We start from the raw sequence: 21334 nt of genomic DNA, 5'->3' as shown, positions 1-21334 counted from the left end.
CAGGTACTGGGTAGTTGTATGTGGGTCAGCTGCTGACTTCCAACTTCAGAGCTGTTTTTATTAGACAACTTACATAAGAAGGTAAAACAATCCCAAGAGATTTCATTTTAATGCAAGGCAGGATTAATGTCTCTTTAGCACCTCCTCTTTGTGGGAGATGGGATTAACCCTCAAGTGATGAGAGTAGTCTGCAGGGGATGGGATTAATTTTAAGGGAACTCCCTCTCCTGCAGGCTTAAAGTCTGGAGGTCACTCAGACTGACTCTGTTACAATAGCTGACTTTATACAATCCCCTCTTTGGTGCTAACCAAGCTCACAGTACACAGTACCTGAGTCAGACCTATATAGGTCCTCAAAGGAATCGTCCTAATCACTTCTACTCATCTTTCTGAGTTCAAATCATACTTTAGACACTAGCTATGTGACCCTGGGCAAGTCACTTAATCCTGTTTGCCTCAGTTTCCTCATCTGTAATATGAGCTGGGAAATCATTCTAGTAACTTGTCAAGAAAACCCCAAATGAAATCATGAAGAATTGGACAGGATTGAAAAAAAAAGGACTGAAAAACAACTAGAGCTATAAAATAGGGGATTCAAATTTGGAACGGAAACAAATGTATTGTGGCCATGAGTATTATAAAAATCCCAATCTCAAGTTTCTTCCAATGTCATAAAAGTTAAATAGTCACAGTCTCATGTGTCCCTTAAGGAGACAACTCTTTTTTAAATAGGCTTTATAGGCAAACTGAGTTAGGTTGCAAAATAAACCACTTAGAGGGGCTTATTCTGTGCTAATTTCAGATGAGAGATTTACATTTCACCAAGGTCACCAAAAATACTCAGTAAATGTTTAATACTATAAAACAAACCTTAAAAAACTAAAGTAATCTGGCAACCCACCCCCAATTTCATTTAATCAACACAATTTGTTTTGAGTCCCAGATGTCCCAATTAGTCTTCTCTTCCATGGAAATATCTTCCCTTAAATATTCTAGAATAGGCTTTGTCCTCAAGTGCCAACCTTATTATATGAAATCGTCAAGTTCTCCTTGATCACCCTAGATAGGTTTGGCAGAGAGAATCAGATCTTAAGTCGCCTTTTTAACTTCTCAGTTTCTCTGGTAGCATCTAGGTCATTCTCAGGTATTCTAGCCTCTGGCTACGTCCTCCTCAGACTGTTCCCTGAGTTCCTGTGGTGGCCATAAGAGCATAGTCTCCCTTGCCCAGATTAAAGATAGGTTCTATTGTAACTGCTTTGGTGGTTCTCCATTTTTTCAGATTTATGCAAGGCAGCTCTGAAGGGGACCCTTCCTAGTGGCTCTGCTTTGGTTTCAAGTCACTTGCAGAGATTCCTAGATAATTCTGCTAAAATCTCAAAACAGCTTAGTACAACCTCCTAAAATTGCTTTTTCCAGTAACTAGCTCATGTGATAAAATCTAACTCAAACTTTATCAATCTGATCACATTAACAACAAAACTATAAGAATAACAAATTAAGAACCCATAATTCACCTGAAACTTCAGATCATTTAAGTTCTTAAATACCACTTGTTCTTTTTATTATTAAGATTAAAATTCTCTGGAGACTGGATCTTAATTTATAAGTATTTATTAAATAATGTGGTCTAGTGTTAATTTTCATGCTATCTTCACCCAAATTCTGTACTGGTAGAGATGTCATCCACAAGATGAAGGAAGAGATTCTGACTTGGAAAAGGAGCCTTCCTGTTTCTTGATATTATCAGATAGGATGTCAAACCAGGAAAAAAGGGCATGATTTAAAATTCTTTACAATTACTAATGCAATTTTATATGCAAAAACCTTAATCCAGTTTTGGGAATTTATTACAAATACATACTCAAGCCTGTGTTTCCCATTAGACACATTTCAAAGCCAATTGAATATATGTACGTGTGTATATATTTTCCATATGGAATATATATCCTAGTTCTTAGATATCTAACATTCCAATCTTGTTTTCTCAAAGGTTACTCCTCCATTAAATGTTTAAAAACTTGCATCTTCATCTTATCCTCCTCTTTTTGAATATATAATATGTGTGTATAAATTAGCCTTAAGTTATCTTAAAAGATTGAACTACTTTAAGGACCTAATCTTATACACAAATATATAACTATTAGCAAATGTCAGACCTGGCTGACAGGGGGTCGGACAGGAAGCTAATGAGACAGAGAGTTGAGTAATGCAACTAATTTTTATTGTGGAAAGGGGGAAGGAAGGAAGAGCAAGGGGGGAGCCCGCAATGGGTAGATGGTTAGGGGTCTCCACTTAGGTGGAGAGGGGTGTGGCCTGGGATGAGGCAGCTTCTAATTGGTCAAAGTTGGGGTGCTTGGTTTCAGTCGATTGGATGTCCCTAAGGGGGTTGGGAACCTCAGTTTCTGGGGGTGGGAAATTCTTGGGCTTGATGTCAGCGATGCCGGAGGTCATTTGTCCTGGGCTAATCACGTTCTGGGATTTTTACTGGGGCTTTGTCTCACAGTTGGGACAGATGCTGGAGTCGGAGGGGCTATTGGTCTCCATAGAGATTGGGGAAAGGGAAAAGAGTTGGTCCCAGGCTCTATCAGCAAGTGGATGGCAAACCCAAGAACTCTTTTACTTAGTTGCTTAGAATATGAAATTGATCACAACTTTAGATTTAAATAGGTTTTTTTTCTGTAATTATATCCTATTATAGTATTTCTGATATTTTATATTAATCTATTAATTATTAGATTTAGCCTTGTAATGGCAAAACTTCCACTATTCACCTTCTCTGATTATAAAAGTTTGCAATGAAAGAAAAAAAAGAAAGGGCACATATGATCTGACATAAGCCCTAACAAGGGAGAAACTCCCCCAAGTTCTGTTTGATTTCAGACCAGAGTTATAGTGAAAGGCCAATCAAGAAGCAAAATTCCATGTTATTCACAAGGCATCACAATCAGGCTCAGAATTCACCAGGTAGGAAGTTTTCCTGTTCAGAAAGGAAACAGAACAATTGGAAATGGAGTCAGGAGAATCCTACCTTTATCTCTTCAAGGTTTTAATAGTAAAATTCTCCAAACTAAAAAACAACTGAGGCAGAGCTCCAAGCCAACAAGTATTTATTAAAGAAACTTGCTTACCTCCCCCAAATGGTTTCCCAGACCTTTCTCCTGGCTTCAGCCCCCTACTTTCTCCAGAGGATGCTTTTATATCCTGTAGGGCAAAGGTCTCCTGTAGGTAAGGAAGCTTCTGAAATCAGGGAAACCACACATTGCCCACAGCATGTCTTTCTTCCTTCCTTTCTGGGCTATCTAAAGGAGCACTAATCACAGACCGGTAAATGGCCTCTCACTTCATTTCACTCCGTCTGCATCATTTTCTTCTAGCTTATAGCCCGGGAAAGGCAGCATTTCCAAAGCAGCTCCATTATCCAATTAGGAAAACAACAGCATCCCCGGTTGCACACTCCATGGGGATATGAGCTTTGGTAAACTGTGAGGTGTTCATTTCTGTCCATTGAGACTATTGCTCAGTGTCCTCATCTGGAAAAGAGCTGGAGAACAAAATGGCCAACCACTCCATTGGCTTGGCCAAGAAAACTCCAACATGGTGTCATCAAGAGCTGGATGTGTCTGAAAAATGATTCAACATACACTATCTTGCCCCTCAATGGGATCCACTCCCTTTTCTCTTTCTCTCTCTCTGTCCTGTCATCCAGTGAGAATCATGCTTCCTTGCTTAGTCAAAGCCTTAAATGATCACCTTTATCCAGAGGAATTGCCAGGCCACTCAAAGATGGCTCTCTATCCTCCCCATCTGGCTCTAGTCACCATTCATAGACTGAGCTGCTCAACCCTATTTAATAGCCTTTACCCAGAATTTGTGACTCTGGATTCAGATTTACCCATCTCCCCTAAATTGTTGGTTATGTTTAGAAATTAATCACTTAGTGGGGCAGTTGGGTGGCTCAGTAGAGTGAGAGTCAAGTCTAGAGATGGGAGGTTCTGGGTTCAAATCTGGCCTCAGATACTTCCTAGCTGGGTGACCTTGGGCAAATCACTTAACTCCCATTACCTAGCCCTTACCATGCTTCTGCCTTAGAACCAATATATGCTATTGATTCTAAGACGGAAGGTAAGGATTTTTTTTTAAAGTATATTATAAGGGGCAGCTGGGTGGCTCAGTGGATTGAGAGCCAAGCCCAGATATGGGAGGTCCCGGGTTCAAATTTGGCCTCAAGACACTTCCTAGTTGGGTGACCTTGGGCAAGTCACTTAACTCCCATTGCCTAGCCCTTACCACTCTTCTGCCTTGGAACCAATACATAATAGTGATTCTAAGACAGAAGGTAAGGATTAAAAAAAGGAAAAGAAAAGAAAGGAAAAAAAGAAAAGAAAAGAAAAGAAAAGAAGAAAAAAAGAAAAAGGGTCACACAGCTAGGAAGTGTCTGAATTCAGATTTGAACCTGGGACCTCCCATCTCTAGGCTTGACTCACAATCCACTGAGTCACCCAGCTGCTCCCTATATGCCACTGTTTTCTATGCATTGGGAAGGACTTAGAGGGAAAGTCCCTTGGGAGAACATGCAGAAGAGGCATATATGATGACCAGCCATGGACAACTAGCCCTCTGCATCACTGGAGAGCAGAGAGCATTGTAGTATGATGACATGCATGGGGAGCAAAAAGTCATTGTGGCTTGGCCACCATCGCACAACAAGCCGTCCTCCAACTCAGATCTACCTCGAAATTCGCTGGAACTCAGCAGAATGCAGTTCTTCCGATCCGGTTCTGGGGTGGGTTTCCCTAAACTGGGAATATTCTGGGAATCCTCCAGAGAGAAGCAGAGAATATCGTTGTGGACTTTCATTGAATTAATTTTTAAATGTCTGAATATTATAGCAGAAAAAAATTCTGCTAAAACAAATCATTTGGTCTTTTACAAAAGCTTCCTTATTCCTATTCTCTTGGCTCCCCAGAAAGCCAGGCAGGTGTCCTCCTCAGCACAAAGCTACAGCTGGCCCCAAAGGGAGATCCCTGTACAGAGGAGTCGCGGTGCCGGGCTGGGCCATGAATGGAGTTAAGTTGTGTCCCTTCCTTTAATGCATTGTATGTTCCTTCTGTGTGTTCCCTCCATTAAATAAATACTGGGGTATTTATAAGAGCTGTCAGCAAACCACCCACTTCATTTTCTGTGCTACAGAAAGAGCCGCTTAGCTCCTGCAGGAGCCAGCTTTCACAGAAACAGTAACAGCCTGTACCAGAATCCCAGTGACATCCAAAGAGATATGCCTTTAAGGAAGGCTAAATATAACCTGGGTCTACACCAACTAGTAGCTGAAATCTTGACTTCTTCCCCAATTGTTTGTAAATCTGTTTTCTTGGTTTGTTTTGGGGCTCAGGTCCCTGATTTCATCAACATAGGAAATCCTTGAGGAGAAACTCACTACACTGATACGGATCAGAAAACGATGGACAATCTAGAGAGATTGGTATGAAGCTTCACAAAGTAAGCGGCTTAACTGTGGTTGCACAGCTACTGTCAGAGGTAGGATTTGAACACAGGTCTTCCCGAATCCAAGACCAGACCTCTATCTATTCTTCCATAGAGCTTCTCCTAAATATTTAGAAGGCTTAATCTGATGACTTCGAGACCTTAGAGCCCATTGTCAGAGGTTGATATCTCTGGGTCTATCTTGGATAAAGATCTGAGAACCCTCCTCAGAGGTCGAATTCTCAGGGTCTTTCTGAGAACCGGTCCGAGTGCCCTTGCCTCCACCTTTTTTTAGTTTCCCATAACAAGATTGCTGATCATTCCATGAACCCCAAATGATTCCTGGAACCATTATATTGCCCCAACCACTATCCTACCAGCTGCACTATCTACATTCTTGTTACACTTTCCCATGGACCTTTCTCACAGGCAATTTTTTGTAATTCCTGTGGTTTTTACCTTTAAAAGATCTACCAGTCTTCAAGAAACTCAAACCCATTGCCATCAGCACTGGGTCCCTTCTGACCCCACACTGTGATTGTGACTGTGGTTCTTGTCTTTTCCCTGGCCCTTATCTTCAGGTGAGGATCTTCTTATTTCTACCTTTATATTTTCTCTTATTACTCTCCCCATTCCTTACCTGTGGAACCCTGGTCCCAGTCCAGTCCCCCTCTGGGGCTTTAACACCCATCATATATGCTGTATCCAGTGTGTCTTTTAGCCATTTTATAGTTTGACTATTGTGAATATTCAACATGTATTTGGAGAAGGAAAGACTAAGAACTAAGGTCAGAAGCTGAGAGAGAGAGAGACAGAAAGAGACAGACAGACGGAAAGACAGACAGAGAAAGAGAGACAAAGAGAGAAATAGAGAGACAAGGAAAAGGAAAGGGGAAGACAAGGCAAGAGAAGGCAAGGGAAGGGAAGGAATGAAAAGGAAGGGAAGGGAATGTTCAGACATTACAAATGAACAATAAGCTTGACCCAGAATTGAATGTGAGAAGGAAAGTAGGCTGCAGTGCCTTTGATAAATTTCCATTGGTATGCATGGTCCATGGGCTGGGTGTGCTAGCACATGCTACATTGAGCATCACAGAGTGTGCCAGAACGCCCTCTTCATATTGCATCCACCCCAAGAGGTTATCCACACAAATATTCTTCTAGTAATTTCATAGGGTTATGAATCTCTATAGAGCTATAGGACTATCACTCTTAGAGCACTAGGCTCCAAAGAATGAAAGCTAAGGGTAACCCATCCTGAGTCCAGAGCCAGTTACACGAATGGGCTAGATGACCGGAGCCTACAGGATGGAAAATGATGGCTTGCCAAATTTGTGGGCCTTTGACTTGACTGTGGTCTCACAACTACTGCCCCAGACCCCAACTCTGCACAAGTCCTTTGAATCCCATTTTAACCACTTATTAAGAAAAAAAAAAAAAGCTGGTTTTAAAATTTTAAGTTAATTTTTAAAAATTATAATATGTTTGATTGTCATTTAAAAATCCTCTTACCTTCTGTCTTAGAATTGATATGAAGAGGGGGCAGCTGGGTAGCTCAGTGGATTGAGAGCTAGCCCTAGAGATGGGAGGTCCTAGGTTCAAATCTGGCCTCAGACACTTCCCAGCTGTGTGACCCTGGGCAAGTCACTTGACCCCCATTGCCTAGCCCTTACTACTCTTCTGCCTTGGAGCCAATACATAGTATTGACTCCAAGACGGAAGGTAAGGGTTTAAAAAAAAAAAAAGAATTGATATGAAGTATCAACTAAGAGAATAGAGTAGTAAGGGCTGGGCAATTGTGGTTTAGTGACTTGTTCAGGGTCATATAGCTAGGACCGATCTGAGGTCAAATTTGAACCCAGGCCCTCCTAACTCTGGGTCTGGTGTCCCATCTATTGTACTACCTGGCTGTCCTTTTATTGTCATTTTCTAAAACATCACCATCACTTGGTATAGACATTATCATCAATAGGGTCAAAGAAAAAAAATCTATATAATGGCCATGTCTAAACATGTATGCTTGGAGAAGTTAGGTGACTCAGTAGAGAGAGCTCTAGTCCTAGAGATGGGAAGACCTGGGTTCAAATTGACCTCAGACACTTCCTAGCTATATGACCTTGGGCAAGTCACTTAACCCCAGTTCCCTAGTCTTTACCACTCTTCTGCCTCAGAATAGATACTTAGTAAGAAGGTAAGAGTTTGAAAAAATAAAAATGTTTGCTTCATTTCACATCTGTAGTCCACCATTTTCCTGCAGAGAGGTAGGAAGCATGTTTCATCAGTGGTCTTCTAATATCTCTATGCATTGATTAAACTTCTAAAGATTATTGATGTGGCTTACATTATGTAAATTGTCTTCCTGATCCAATTACTGTTTTTGCATTAATTCATACATCTTCCCAAATTTAATTAAATTCTTTATAGTTGTAATTTCTTATGAAAGTAATATTTCACTAAGTTCATGATACAATTTGTTTAACCAACCCCAATTGTTGGGCACCCATTCCCTACCTCCTGCCCTATTCTTTGCTATTACAAAAAGTGCTGCAACAAGTATTTTTGCTTATACAGGACTTTTCTATCTGTCTTTAACCTCCTTGGTGTTTATGTCTAGAGCAATGATACTACTGGTTCAAAGTTCATGTGCAGTTTGTCAGTTTTTTGGGGGGAAAACAATTTCAACAATTTTGGGGGGAGAAAACAATTTCAACAATTTCACCAGGATTGAGGAAGAAATCAACACAATTTTCCCTGGATGACATTGTTATCCTAAGCATTGAACAGTCAGTTTTTGAAGGTCCCTTAGTTTTTCTTCTAAAGTCTGAATTGTTTTCTAGAATGGCTATCCACTCCATAGCTCTACCATGAATACACTAATGTGCAAATCTTCACTTAAGCCCTCTAATAGCTACTATTTTTATCTTTTGTCATTTTGTTATCTTTGTCAATTTGTTGGGTATGAGGTGAAAACCTAGAGTTGTTTTAATTTATGTTTTCTATCAGTGATTTATAGTATTTTTTCATATAGTTGTTCATAATTTGCCTTTCTTCTTTTTGAAACTTCCTATTTATGTCCTGCGGCTACTTAACTATTCAAAGAATGGATCTTGTGTTACTAACTGTAAAGCATTCCTATTAGGCCTTTTTAAGATATTTTTGCTACAAATAGTTTCCCCAATTAACGGCTTTTCTTCTAAAGCTAGCTGCATTGATTTTGTTTTATAAAAGCTTTTCAATTTTATGTAATAAAATTGCACATTTTGTCTTTTACGGTTATTTCTGTTCCTTATTTATTTAAGAATTCTTCCCCTAGTCAAAGTTGGACAAAATACCTCCTTCCTTTCTCCTCTAATTATTTTTATTTGTTTATTTATTTAAAACCACCTTATCTTCTGTCTTGGAATTGACATTAGGTATTGGTTCTAAGGCAGAAGGGCAGTAAGGGTTAGGCAATTGGGGTTAAGTAACTTGCCCACAAGGTCACATAGCTAGGAAGTGTCTGAGGTCAGATTTGAACCCAGGACCCCCCATCTCTAGGCCTGGCTCTCTCTCTATTGAGCTACCAAGCTGCCCCTCCTCTAATTATTTTTAGGATGTGACCTTTTATATTTAGATCACGTATCCATTTGGAGAATATTGTAATACCATCTAGTTCACCTATCATGTAAGCTCCCCAGTCCTGTTTTGTAGCAAAATGCAGACTTATATTTTTAAACACTGTCTCAGAAAGGCTCACTTCTCCTGGAAAAATAGTTTGGGATATTGCCATTGACTTCTTTGGAGTCACCAGGATTGAAGGAGAAATCAACACAATTTTCCCTGGATGACATTGCTATCCTAAGAGTTGAACAGTCAGTTTTTGAAGGTCCCTTAGTTTCTCTTCTAAAGTCTGAATCATCCTCAGCAACTTCTCCAAGGTGATTAGAGAGAAGGTACCACCTCTGTGGCCATGCAGTTATAATTGTCCCTATTCACATCATTTGCTTACGGGTGACAGGTCTCTCCCTCAACCCCCTGAGGAATCTCTTTCCAAAATAGGACAAAGAACTCTGTTGTTGTTAGTCACGTTTGACTCTTTTGACCTCATTTTGGGGTTTTCTTGGCAAAGATACTGAAGTGGTTGCCATTTCAAGAATAGAGATCACCAGAGGGCAGTTAGGTGGCTCAGTGGAGTGAGAGCCAGATCCAGAAAAAGGAGGTCCTGGGTTCAAATAGGGCTCAAATATTTTTCATTTTATAAATGGGGAAACGGATGCAAACAGGGGATCTGAGACCAGATTTGAACTTGGGTCTTCCTAACACTCCATTGTGCCACCTAGTTGTCCCAAGAGGAAGTTGGAAATCTGTCATTTAGAGATGCTGCACGAGACATTTAAGTTTTTCATCACTCATCTCTGTGGGTTTTAAAATTAATACACAATAACTAAAGTATTATATTTTATAAACTTTATTAATAACAACTAGAGTAAAAACTCCCTAGCCCACCCAGACCACTTGCGAAAGAAGAGATTGGGAGAAGAGTTACAGCAAACTTAAATACAAACGAGACCACCCAATGGGGTGGAGAGAGGAGAGGAATTCTGGGAAATACTGAAGGACTTCTGGGGGATGAAGTCCAAGGGTTCAAAATTCCACTTATACATCTCTCTTGTATATTTTCCCTCTTTACGAAATAGGTCTTAACACAGATATCTCCATGCTTATCTGGGGCTCCAGAGTCCCTTTTCAGCCTGAAGCCTTAGCTCTTCTTTCATGTTCTTTCAGGCATTATTCGAGGCCAGGTCAGTCTCAACTTCTACTCTACTGCTTCCCCAATACCACTTCCAGTTCATGTCCTGATGCATGAAGAATTAGGGCCATCTTTGTCCGGTTCTCCCGCATCCTTGGGTACACAGCTGCTCATCCTTTCTTTGTCCTCATCTACCTAACCACACAGCTGCACACTGCTATTCTGAAAGGCAAAGCAAGCAGATCAGAGAGCCTGAACTTGGGGGAGGCAACATGCATTGCAAACCCCCCCCCCACTAGAATATTGATATTTGTTTCAGTGCCTTCAAACTCAAAACATCTAGCCAGCAATGATCTGTGCTAGTTATGAACCTTGATGATATTAATTCCACGCAGAGACATAAATCACAGTCTAACTCCACCCTCATCTCACAGAATGGAATACACTATCTTATTTGAACCTCATGAAATTCCCATTATTTAGGCACTATGGGCTATAGAAATCCTATTCACATATCATTATTTAGACCCTAAGTTGTATATATTTTTCCAAGGTCATTCTTCCATCTAGCTTTTCCATTTCTGTTGATACCACCATCCACTGAGTTACCCAGCTTCACAGCCCAAGACTCATTCATCCTTGCTATTTTTTGTCCTCTGTATCCATTGCCAAGTCTCATTAATGAATGAAAAAGCACTTGCTAATCATTCTCTATGGGCCCACCAGTGGGCTAAGCCCTAGGGGTGGGTATACACGGAAAAAGCAAATGGCAGAGTATCTCTCCTTTCAAAGAGCTCACACTCTAATTCAGGGGATCAACTCATGTAAGAAAGTTCAACTGTAGGGCAAATAGTGTCAGACGTCTTCAGGATTCCTAGGCCAGGGGGTTCAGCAGGTCAGACGACAATACCTGAGGATTTGGAGGGCATAGTGGCAGGGCTGGAAAACCTGATTGTTGGTCCTCCATTTTGCTGGAAAGGGGGTAACTGGTAACAGCCAGCTCACCCAAATGGCTATGTGACAAGGAAATCACTTTAAAAGACTGATATATATTAATTTAAGGTCGCCAAGGAATTCAGCTATGTAATTCCTAAATGAAAACTCAAGTCAGCAGTCAACCTTTTATGGAGTTTTTAATTACAAACAGGAGGAAGAAAGGTATTAGAGAGAGAGAGAGAGAGAGAGAGAGAGAGAGAGAGAGAGAGAGAGAGAGAGAAAAGAATAGGGCTTAAATACCCCCTCTGTTTAGGCTGGGCCCAAAGGCCCAAGCCCTTAGATAGCTGAGGCAAAGAAAAAAGACCAGTCCCTATCACTCACGTGACCAAAATGGAGAAACAGTCTCCGGGGCCTCCACCTCCAGCCTCCTTCAGAGCAAGCTTCTCAGAGCACAACCTCCCAGAGCAAAAACTCTCCAACCCCCTCCAGTCCTTAGACCTCGCTATCTTTAAGGAAACCATCCAAGTTCCCTCCCCTCAGTTCTCACATCTACCAATCACTGTCCATGTCTTCCCTGTGCCAATGGTGGCTCTAGCTTAACCCAGGACCGCCCAGAGGTCTGTGGCTTTGCACATATCTGTTGAAGGTCATATTCTCAAATAATTAAATCTTGATCCTTTGCTGCAGCCCTTCCTAAATCCTGTTACCCTGAGTAGGGTGGAGATTGGAAGTTCCAAGACCTGGTTCTGTCATTCCAAGTATCTCTATTGTATCAATTCTAAAATCAATCATGACTCAAAGAACTTCCTGTTCTATGCTTAAGCATAGGTCAAAGCCCTTTCCATTGTTCAGCAAAAGGTTTCTGTCCTAAAGTAGTCTTAGGTAGGGAGGAGAAGGACCCTCCCTACCTAATGTTGGAAATGGGGAAATTTCCAACATTCATAAGTCTAAGAAATTTTAAGGTTTACAGCTATAGCAGCTCTGACCTTATTTTTCCAGGTGGCTAGGATGGGGTCTGAGAGACCCCAACTATGGGAAAGTAGGACTGGAAAACAAGGGGGGAAAGTGGCCTCTGCTGGAAGCTCTTCTCTCAAAGACACCCCTCCCCTCCAATATTGATCTTATTTCCACAGCTTGTTTCACATCCATTTCCTTCACCCCATTCATACAACCCTGGCCCTACTTTTAGACTCTCACCAACTCATATCTGGACTACTGTAATTAATAGGCTTCCAACTGTTCCATCCACTTCCAGTCTCTTCCCTTAGCAATCCATCCTTCATTGCTACCAATGATAATCCTGGAAACACAGATCTGATGCTATCACTTAACCTGTTAATTCTCTTTATCTCCCTGATTATGAAATAAAATCCAAATTCTTCAATCTGGTATTTCAACATCTCTCCAGGCTCGTCCTGACTTACCTTTCTTTTTTTATTTGCTATTGTTTCCCTTCATGCTCTCCATTCTTGTCTAACTGACTGGCTTGCTAACTGGTCCACACATACCATATTCCAGCTCCCACCTCTATACTTTTGCATTACCTTTCAGAATATCTAGATTTCTTCAAAGCACAACTCAGGTGCCAACACCTACACAAAACATGTTCCTGACCCTCTCTCATTTTTCAGTAATCTCTCTCTTTTTAAATTAAGTTGTTTTACTCTCATGTACTTCTCTTTTTACTCACCTTCTGTCTGAGAATCAATACTGATTATCATAGATTAGATTAGATTAGAATCAATACTGAGTATCACTTCCAAGGCAGAAGGAGTAGGCAATGGGGATCAAGTGACTTGCCCAGGGTCACACAGCTAGGAAATATCTGAGGCCATATTTGAACCCAGGAGTTCCCATCTCCAGGTCTAGCTCTGTATCCACTGAGCCACCTACCTGCCCTTCATATAATTATTAATCTGTAATTAGACTGTAATCCCAGAATAGAATGTAAGCTCCTCGAGGGCAGACACATTATTATTATTTTTTTTTTTGGTACCCTCTTTGCTTAGCACAGTAGATCCTTATTCAATTTGGTGACATGAATAGTCAAAACATATGTCTCAGGGGCTAAAGGTTATTCCCAAAGTGTTTGTAGCAAAGGCAGCATCATTGGAATAAGTGCCCTGAAGAGGCCAATGGCTACGTAAAGGGAATTCAGGGACCCCCACCTGATCTGTTAGATTGGGGCAGACTTAGGTCCCATGGAGCAGAGCATGCAATCTAGCCCTTCCAGTGGGGTAGATGCCCTGGGGTCTGCCTCTCATGAATTGTATAAACCTAAACCTAAAAGCAAATCCTATTTTTTATACTCACAAATAGCCGGTTCCTCGATGCATATCCAAGGAGACTCTTCAGACTGCACTGAATTTCTCTCTTTCATTCTGAGGCTGGGATCTTCATTCCTCCATCCCCACCTATTTCTCAACAGCCACAGCCACCCAGAACTATAAAGGCACAGGACTTGTGCCTAAGGATACAGTTGCTATAGTGAGCATTCCAAACAGGAAATTCTACTCATGAAGACCTGTTGAGCCCCAGCAAGAAGTTTTGGGATGAGAAAAGTGGGACAATGACCCCAAATCAACATTTCAGAAAATCTTAATAGGTAAGGAAGTTCCCAGGGGTCTCAGGGTGGGGAAGACAGCCACGCTGACCTTCTATTTGCCATGCTCCCTTCTCTGGCTCTTTCCAGGGACTTAGAAAGCAAATGAAATCTTGAAGCCCAGGACTATTAAGTGGGTGGCAGGAGACATTTCAGAGGTACGCCCTTTGCCAAATATTTTTATACCATAAATCTGCTCAATGAGGCAGGCTGTCTCCTTAATAACATTAGGTATTTACAACCTGGGGGAAATTTTGTTGTCGCCAACTGTTACCTTGCTATTTGGGTTTATAGACAATCTTATGTGCTTGGCTGTTTTTTCTCTTTTTTTTTCCTTTTTTCAATTTTTGGAGGATTTGGGGATAGGAGCGACTTATTCCTGTGGTTTATTACTTTGTAAAAATAATAAGAAGCTGGCATTTACAAGGTTTGTAAAGAACCTGATTACCTTGTCTCCTTTAAAAGCTACCATAATAATAGCTTGCATTTTTATAGCACCTGAAAGTTTGCAAAACGTTCTCTATACAGTCTAACAACTTGGTGACACAGGGGGCCTTTTAATCCCCATTTACAGATGAGGAAAGGAAGGCTCCAAGAGGTTTGTCCGAGAAAATATCTGAGATAGGAACAGAATCGAAGACTTTCTCACTCCCAAACCAACACTCTATTCACTACTACAGGCTGTCTTTGCAAAGATCTTACCCTTGTTATTCCCCCCATCTTTGCCAATATAAGCAAGGCCTCCCCAAGAGCAAAAACCACAAGTGCCAATTTTTTTCCCCCCTTGTACAAGCAGCAGTAGAGGACGGGGAGGAGACTTGCCTAGAATTTGGCTCCTTGAGGAAGAAAGCCTACCTAGAACTGAGATTTCTACTCTGTTGAAGGAGTGGCTATTGCTAGCAGTTGGGGCCAGAAGGGAGCTGTGTGCTCAGGAGAAGGAAATGTCACAGGATAATAAAGTCATCTTCCCTTCTTTGAAAATCAGAGCTGGACAGGAGAAGGGATGTGCATGTGGGATTAGGTAGGGGCAGATGGTCCCTTGGCTTGTTTTGCTTGGAAATCAACCCACCCTCAAAATATGTGGGGTTTCTGGGCTGCTGAAGGACTTGTTACTGCTAGAGAAAAGGGTTCGATTCCACTACACGTTGATGTTACCTGATTTTAAATGGGCCCTCACTGCAGCAAGGCAATGCTTCTACTTCTCTCTATCCCATTCACCAGAGCAGGGGTTCCTTTTCTCTGCTCCTTTCCTGAAACTTGGCATACCCCCTCCAATACACACTTAGGTGAGGACCTTATCTCCTAATTCACAAAAAATGATTGAGATCATTTGTGAGATCTCACCTTATCTTCATCTCACGTCAACTTGAGATCATTTCCCATTGTCTCAGGAAGAGATGTCCTTTTTCCTTCCAGAGGTCAATTCCTCTACATGCACCTTCCATCCTATTCATTCTCATTTTCTTTAGTAGATTGTCTCCATATCTCCCTCCTCTAATTTTCAGTCTTTCCTTATCACTTGGTTCCTTCCTGGTTTCCTACAGAACACATAGGTTTCCTCTAACTTTTTTTTTTTTAACTCTTACCTTCTGTATTGATTCTAAGGCAAAAGAGCAGTAAAAACTAGGCAATGGGGGTACCCAGGATCATACAGCTCAGATTTGAACCCAGTATATGCTGTTTCCAGACCTGGCTCTCTATCTGCTGAGCCACTAGCTTCCCCTGTTCTTCTCTATTTTTTTTTTTAAACCTTTACCATCTGTCTTGGAATCAATACTGTGTATTGGTTCCAAGGCAAAAGAATGGTAAGAACTAGGAAATGATAGTTAAGTGACTTGCCCAGAGTCACATAGAGCTAGGAAGTATTTGAGCCATATTTGAACCCAGGACCTCCTTTTTTTGGTTCTGGCTCTCACTCCACTGAGCCACCTAACTGCCCTCTGGTGATCTCTATTCTTAAAAAAAAAAAAATCTCCCTAGACTCTTTGCTTTTCTATTATTCTTTTCTTAGCTAAACTTGAAAAAGTGGTCCCTACTGAGTCCTTCTGTCTCCTCTCCTTTCCCTCTTTTCTAAATCGTCTGCAAGCTGGTTCTTGACCTCATCATTAACTGCAACTGATCACCAGATCTACTGGGACCTTCTCCTTCTTGCCATCTCAATGGTCTTTTACAACATTGATCTTGATTTCTTCTAGACACTTTCCTTTATGGGTTTTCGTAATACCTGATTCTTCTCCTAATTGTATGACTGTTACTTCTTGGTCTCCCTTGCTGTGGACCTTCATCATGTCCTAATTGCTAATAATAGTTATACCCCAAGTGTCTACCCTGTGCCCTCTTCTTTTTCTCTCTCTCTATTTTCCCACTTGGGCATATACTTGGCTCTCTAGGCTTCAGGTATAATTTCTATTTAGATCATTCCTAGCTCTTCTCCATTCAGTCCTATTCTGTCCTGAGCTCAATCTCAACCTCACCAATGGCTTATTGGCCATCATGTAGGCATCTCAAACTCATCATATAGAATATAAAACTCATTCTTTTCACTTCCAAAACCTCTCCTCTTCTCAACTTTCCTATTACTATAGAGGATATCATGATGCTTAAAATCACCCACTTGTCAAACTTAGTATTATCCTCTCTGTTCTTTACTCAACCCACACAATCACTCAGCTGTCAAACTTGGCTGTTTCTATCTCCACAACACCTTTTGTTTGGGTCCCCTTCTCTCTACTCACATAGCCACCACCCAATTTTAGGCTTTCATTACACCTTTCCTGGACTATTTCAATAAATTGCCTCCTAATTGGTCTCCTTGTCTGGTTTCATTCCTCTCTAATTCATCTATTTCACAGCTGCCAAAGTGAACTTCCTAGGCTATATTTCTGACCCTGTCTTTCCTCAGTACCTCGCTCAATAGACTGTTATGGCTCCCCGTTATCTCTAGAATCTAATGAATTCCTCTGATATTTAAAGGTCTGCTTACATATTTTCTCTTCCACACATTCCACCATCTAACCATACTGGTCTACTTGCTCTTCCTTATGCACAATGCTCCATGGAGATGGCCAGTACAAAGATGGCAGATGGGCCATTAGGTATGAGGACCAGAATCACCTCCTTCCTCAACCCTGTTCCTTAGAGCTCCTAACTTCCTCAAGACTCAGCCCAAGCACCACTTTTGGAAGAAGGCTTCTTGCTTTCCCTTCTAAGGTTACCTTCTTGTATCTACTTTGTACAAATCTGGCAAATACATATCATTTAGGTTCATGCTGTCTCCTCTAAGGGAAGGCAAGCTCCTTGAGAGCAAGAGCTTTTTCTTTGTATCCTCGATGCTCGATACATTGCCTGGTACATGATAAATCCGTAATAAAGGATAAATTCTTTTTAGTGGCTCTAGATCTCTTCCAGAAACCTTTGCAGTGTTGTAGAATTGCTACAATGGCTTAATGACAAGCAGCACAAGTGCCATCTACACAGCCAAACCAGATTCAAATGTAATTGGGAAATAGTTAATGAAAGAAGCAAAAAAACAGATAATGTTAATATATGGTTTTCTTAGTCAACACGGGCTGGTAGGGATCTTGATGTGTAGTTTAGGGGAACCAGGTTCTATTTACATTTGATAACACTAGCATGGAGGACTTAATGGTCCCCTGCTCTGAACTACTCTGTCATTTGTGGCAAATACCTTTGGGGAACATTTATTTCCATGTTTCATGCCTTGTTGGAGTTGATGATCAGAGGGTCATTGGAAAAGGCTATTTCTGTGGCTGTATCATATTTCAATATAAATATATGGAGGGAAGAAATCTTGCTGGAAGGAAGTTTGAAGTCAGTATCTTATTCTCCTGAATCAGAAGCTTTTTCATGATTTCACAATGTTCATCATTAGCAAACAATAAGCACAGAGGCATTGCCAAGATGGCAGAGGAGAGGCGGGAACTGGGCTGACTCTCCCAAGTCCCACTCGAAACAAGTCTAAAATAATGCCTCAGTTTGAATTCTAGAGTGGCAGAGCCAACAAAAGGTCAGGGTTAAACAATATTCCTGCCCAAGACAATTTAGGAGGTCAGCAAGAAAGGTGGCCAGGAGGGCAGTGTGGGCTGCAAGGTGGCATTTGCAGCAGAGCTTTAAGGAGGAAGCAGCTTCTGGAGCTCCGAGCCAAAAAATGGGAAGGAGGTCAGCCAGTTAATTAGGAAGGGATTCCAGGGGACATTTTGCTGGCACTGGGTTCGAGGGTGAAGAAGAACAGGACCCTGGTCACATTTCCAGGGGGACAAGAGGGTTTGTGGTCACCCACAAGAGAGGAGGAGCTCTAGTCTCAATTCCAAGGCACTTGTGGCTGCAAGAGACCAAGGGACTAGTTTTCCAGGGCTTAGATGACCACACTAGTTGCTCTAATGGAACAAAGTACCTTTCTGGGTAAAGACCAGAGCACAGGCCAGGAGAGCAGTGACTGCAGAATTATTTCACATAAAAGAGGTGTGAAGGGAAGAGTTTTTTGCTGTTGTTTTTTTACAGTGGAGGGAGAAAAGGGGGATGGGGATGGCAGGCAATGCTTGAACACTACTATTATTAGAATTGGTTCAAAGAGGGAAGAATATACACATTTAGTTGGGTAGAAAAATCTATCTTCCTCTACAGAAATAGAGGAAGGGAAGGGGATAAGAAGAGGAGGTATTGGGGGCAGCTGGGTAGCTCAGTGGATTGAGAGCTAGGCCTAGAGACGGGAGGTCCTAGGTTCAAATCTGGCCTCAGACACTTCCCAGCTGTGTGACCCTGGGAAAGTCACTTGACCCCCATTGCCTAGCCCTTACCACTCTTCTGCCTTGGAGCCAATACACAGTATTGACTCCAAGATGGAAGGTAAGGGTTTAAAAAAAAAAAGAAGAAGAAGAGGAGGTACTGATAGAAGGGAGGTAGATAAAGGGAGGTGGAGGTCAGAAGCAAAATAGACTTTTGAAAAGGGACGGTAAAAAGAGAGAGAGAAAAGGGATAACTAGGGAAAAAACAGAAGGGAGGGAAATTCACATCATTGTGAATGTCAATGCAATGAACTCGACCACAAAACCAAAGTAGATAGTAGGATGGTTTAAAAATCAAAAGCCAACAACATGTTGAGTTTTTCTTAAAAATCCTTTGCCTTCCATCTTGGGATCAATATTAAGCATTGGTTCCAAGGCAGGAGAGACTAGGCAACTGGGATTAAGTGATTTACCCAGAGTTACACAGTGGGGAATAAAGGTCCAGATTTGAATTTAGGACCTCCCATCTCTAGGCCTGGCTCTCAATCCAGCCCCCCCCACCAACAACCTGTTAGAGGGAGACCCAGAATAAAAATAAGAGGCTGCAGCAGAATCTATTATGCTTCAACTGAGATAAGCGAACAAACAAACAAAAAAGTTGGGGTAGAAATATCAAATCACAGACAAAACAAAAGCAAAATTTGTTGTTGCTCTTCAGATGTTTTCAGTCATGTCTGACTTTTTTTGTGACCACATTTGGGGTTTTCTTGGCAAAGATACTGGTTTACCATCTTCTTCTCTAGCTTATTTTACAAATGATGAATAGGAGGCAAACAGGGTTGAGAGACTCGCCCAGGATTGCGCAGCTAATAAATGTTTGAGATGTGGCTGTGCCTCTTTTCTGGCACCTCAAGACAACCTTTGGCTTTTATTTCGTAATTTATTTTTATTGTATTCAAAGCCATTTTATTTTCCCAGTTACATGCAATAACAATTTTCAACATACATTTTAAGAAATTATAAGATCCAAATTGTCTCCCTCCCTCTTTTCTCTGCCCCCTCCCAGAGATGGCAAACAATTTGATCTGGGATACACATGCATTATCACGCAAAACATACTTTCATATTGGTCATTGTTGTAAAAGAATACTTACATAAAACCCAAACCCCCAAATAAAACCATTAATAAACCAATTTGAAAGATAGTGTGCTTTGATCTGCATCTGATCAACCTTTGGATTTTAAAGAGGAAAAAAATTGAATCTTAAGACTGAAGCCAATAAGGGTAGAAACAAAGTATTTTATCTATAAACAAGCCTCTTCCGATAGTGTGGCAGAGAAAAGTAGACGTGTTCTGGGCAGCCATTCTCAAAGCCTCACGACGCCTGACATTCAAAATTCCTGCCTTTTGTTCAGAGTGAGGCCAGAGTGCTCCAATCCAAGAGGCTTGGAAAAAGAACATCATGAAGAACATAAATTGGAGTACAAGAAAAAAGTGGGGGCTTTTAAACTTGTGATCTGAGCAAGCATGTATGCAGTGACACCAGTTCTCAGAAGGAATTAGCTGGCCACAGGTCGCTGGTGCCTTATCTTTCTTTGGTCTACTTTTTATTATTTAATACATTATTATAAATTAAGATACAGTCTCCAGAGGATTTTAATCATAACAGAGGCCAGAGTGAAATCATGAGTATGCTACCTAGCTGCCTGAAAAGCAAAAATCAACCCAATTAAAAGAGATCAGCAGGGAAAGTACATTTTGCTAAAAGGTACCACAGACAATGAAGTCATATTAAACAAATATACACCAAATGATGGAGCATCCAAATGCTTAGAAGAAATGTTAAATGAGTTACAGGAGGCAACAAACAGAAAAACTGTACTAGTGGGAGGCTTCAAACTTCCCCTCTCAGAACAAGATAAATCTAACCATAAAATAAATGAGAAAGATGTTAAGGAGATGAAAGAAATTGTAGAGGTTAAATATAATAAGCCTTTGGAAAAAATGGAATGGAAACAGAAAAGAATATTCCTTTTTCTTAGCTGTATACAATAGTACCTTCACAAAAAATGACATTGTATTAGGGCATAAAAACCCCACAACTAACTGCAGAAAGGTAGAAATATTCAATGAATCCTTTTGAGACCATAAAGCAATAAAAATTTTATCCATTAAAGAACTGTAGAAATATAAGTTAAAAGTCAATTGGGAACTAGATAATCTAATCCTAAAGAATAAGTGAGTCAAAGTATAAATGATAGGAACAATAAATAATTTCCTCAAAGAGAATAATAACAATTGCCATGGGTTTGGGGCCTGCCCTCTCTGTGGATTCGGGGGTCCTTGACTAGGTGTAATGGCATAGGTATGAATGAATGATGGGAAGACAGTAAAGAGTGTCAGCCTACAGCCAGGCTTCACACTGAACTGCTCTCCCTTCGTTCAAGCTTGGCTCTATTTTATATCCTAGTGATTACATATGTTCTTGGCACACAGTTTCATTTTTCAATATACATGCTTCCTTACTGGTAATGGAGTAAATCATACATTAACTTTTAACAAATCATTTAATTAACATTCTGTGATGATTCTGCATACTTTGATTCCATGGATTCTAACAACAAACATGAATCTTTCACAGAAGATGGATGTTTTCCTCATCATGGGTAGCATGGCTAGGAGTCATTAACCCATGAGGCTCAGACATGCAGTTAAGCCAAGAATAATTATTTGTTACTTTAATCAAATACACAGTAAATCAAATTTCTAAGGAGACAATCAACATACATACAACAATGATGTCAAGTCTAGGTTAATCAACATAACCCAGATTAAAGTAA

At 40.9% G+C, this 21334-nt stretch overlaps 1 protein-coding gene across 2 annotated transcripts in view; it reads left to right on the top strand.

Annotated features, from left to right (window-relative positions):
* The first annotated feature begins 13647 nt into the window (after positions 1-13647).
* The window catches only part of PP2D1 (protein phosphatase 2C like domain containing 1), a 28674-nt gene continuing 20987 nt past the window's right edge, over positions 13648-21334 (top strand). Inside the window, exon 1 of one of the 2 annotated variants that reach the window (XM_001380462.4) lies at positions 13648-13751. The gene's annotated coding sequence lies outside the window, so the exon portion shown is untranslated. The remainder of the gene's footprint in view (positions 13752-21334) is intronic. The other variant, XM_007505153.3, reaches the window with a different exon arrangement.

This window comes from Monodelphis domestica, chromosome 5 (genome assembly GCF_027887165.1).
Source record: "Monodelphis domestica isolate mMonDom1 chromosome 5, mMonDom1.pri, whole genome shotgun sequence".
Classification (NCBI taxonomy): domain Eukaryota; kingdom Metazoa; phylum Chordata; class Mammalia; order Didelphimorphia; family Didelphidae; genus Monodelphis; species Monodelphis domestica.
This window is presented reverse-complemented; position numbering and strand designations above follow the sequence as displayed.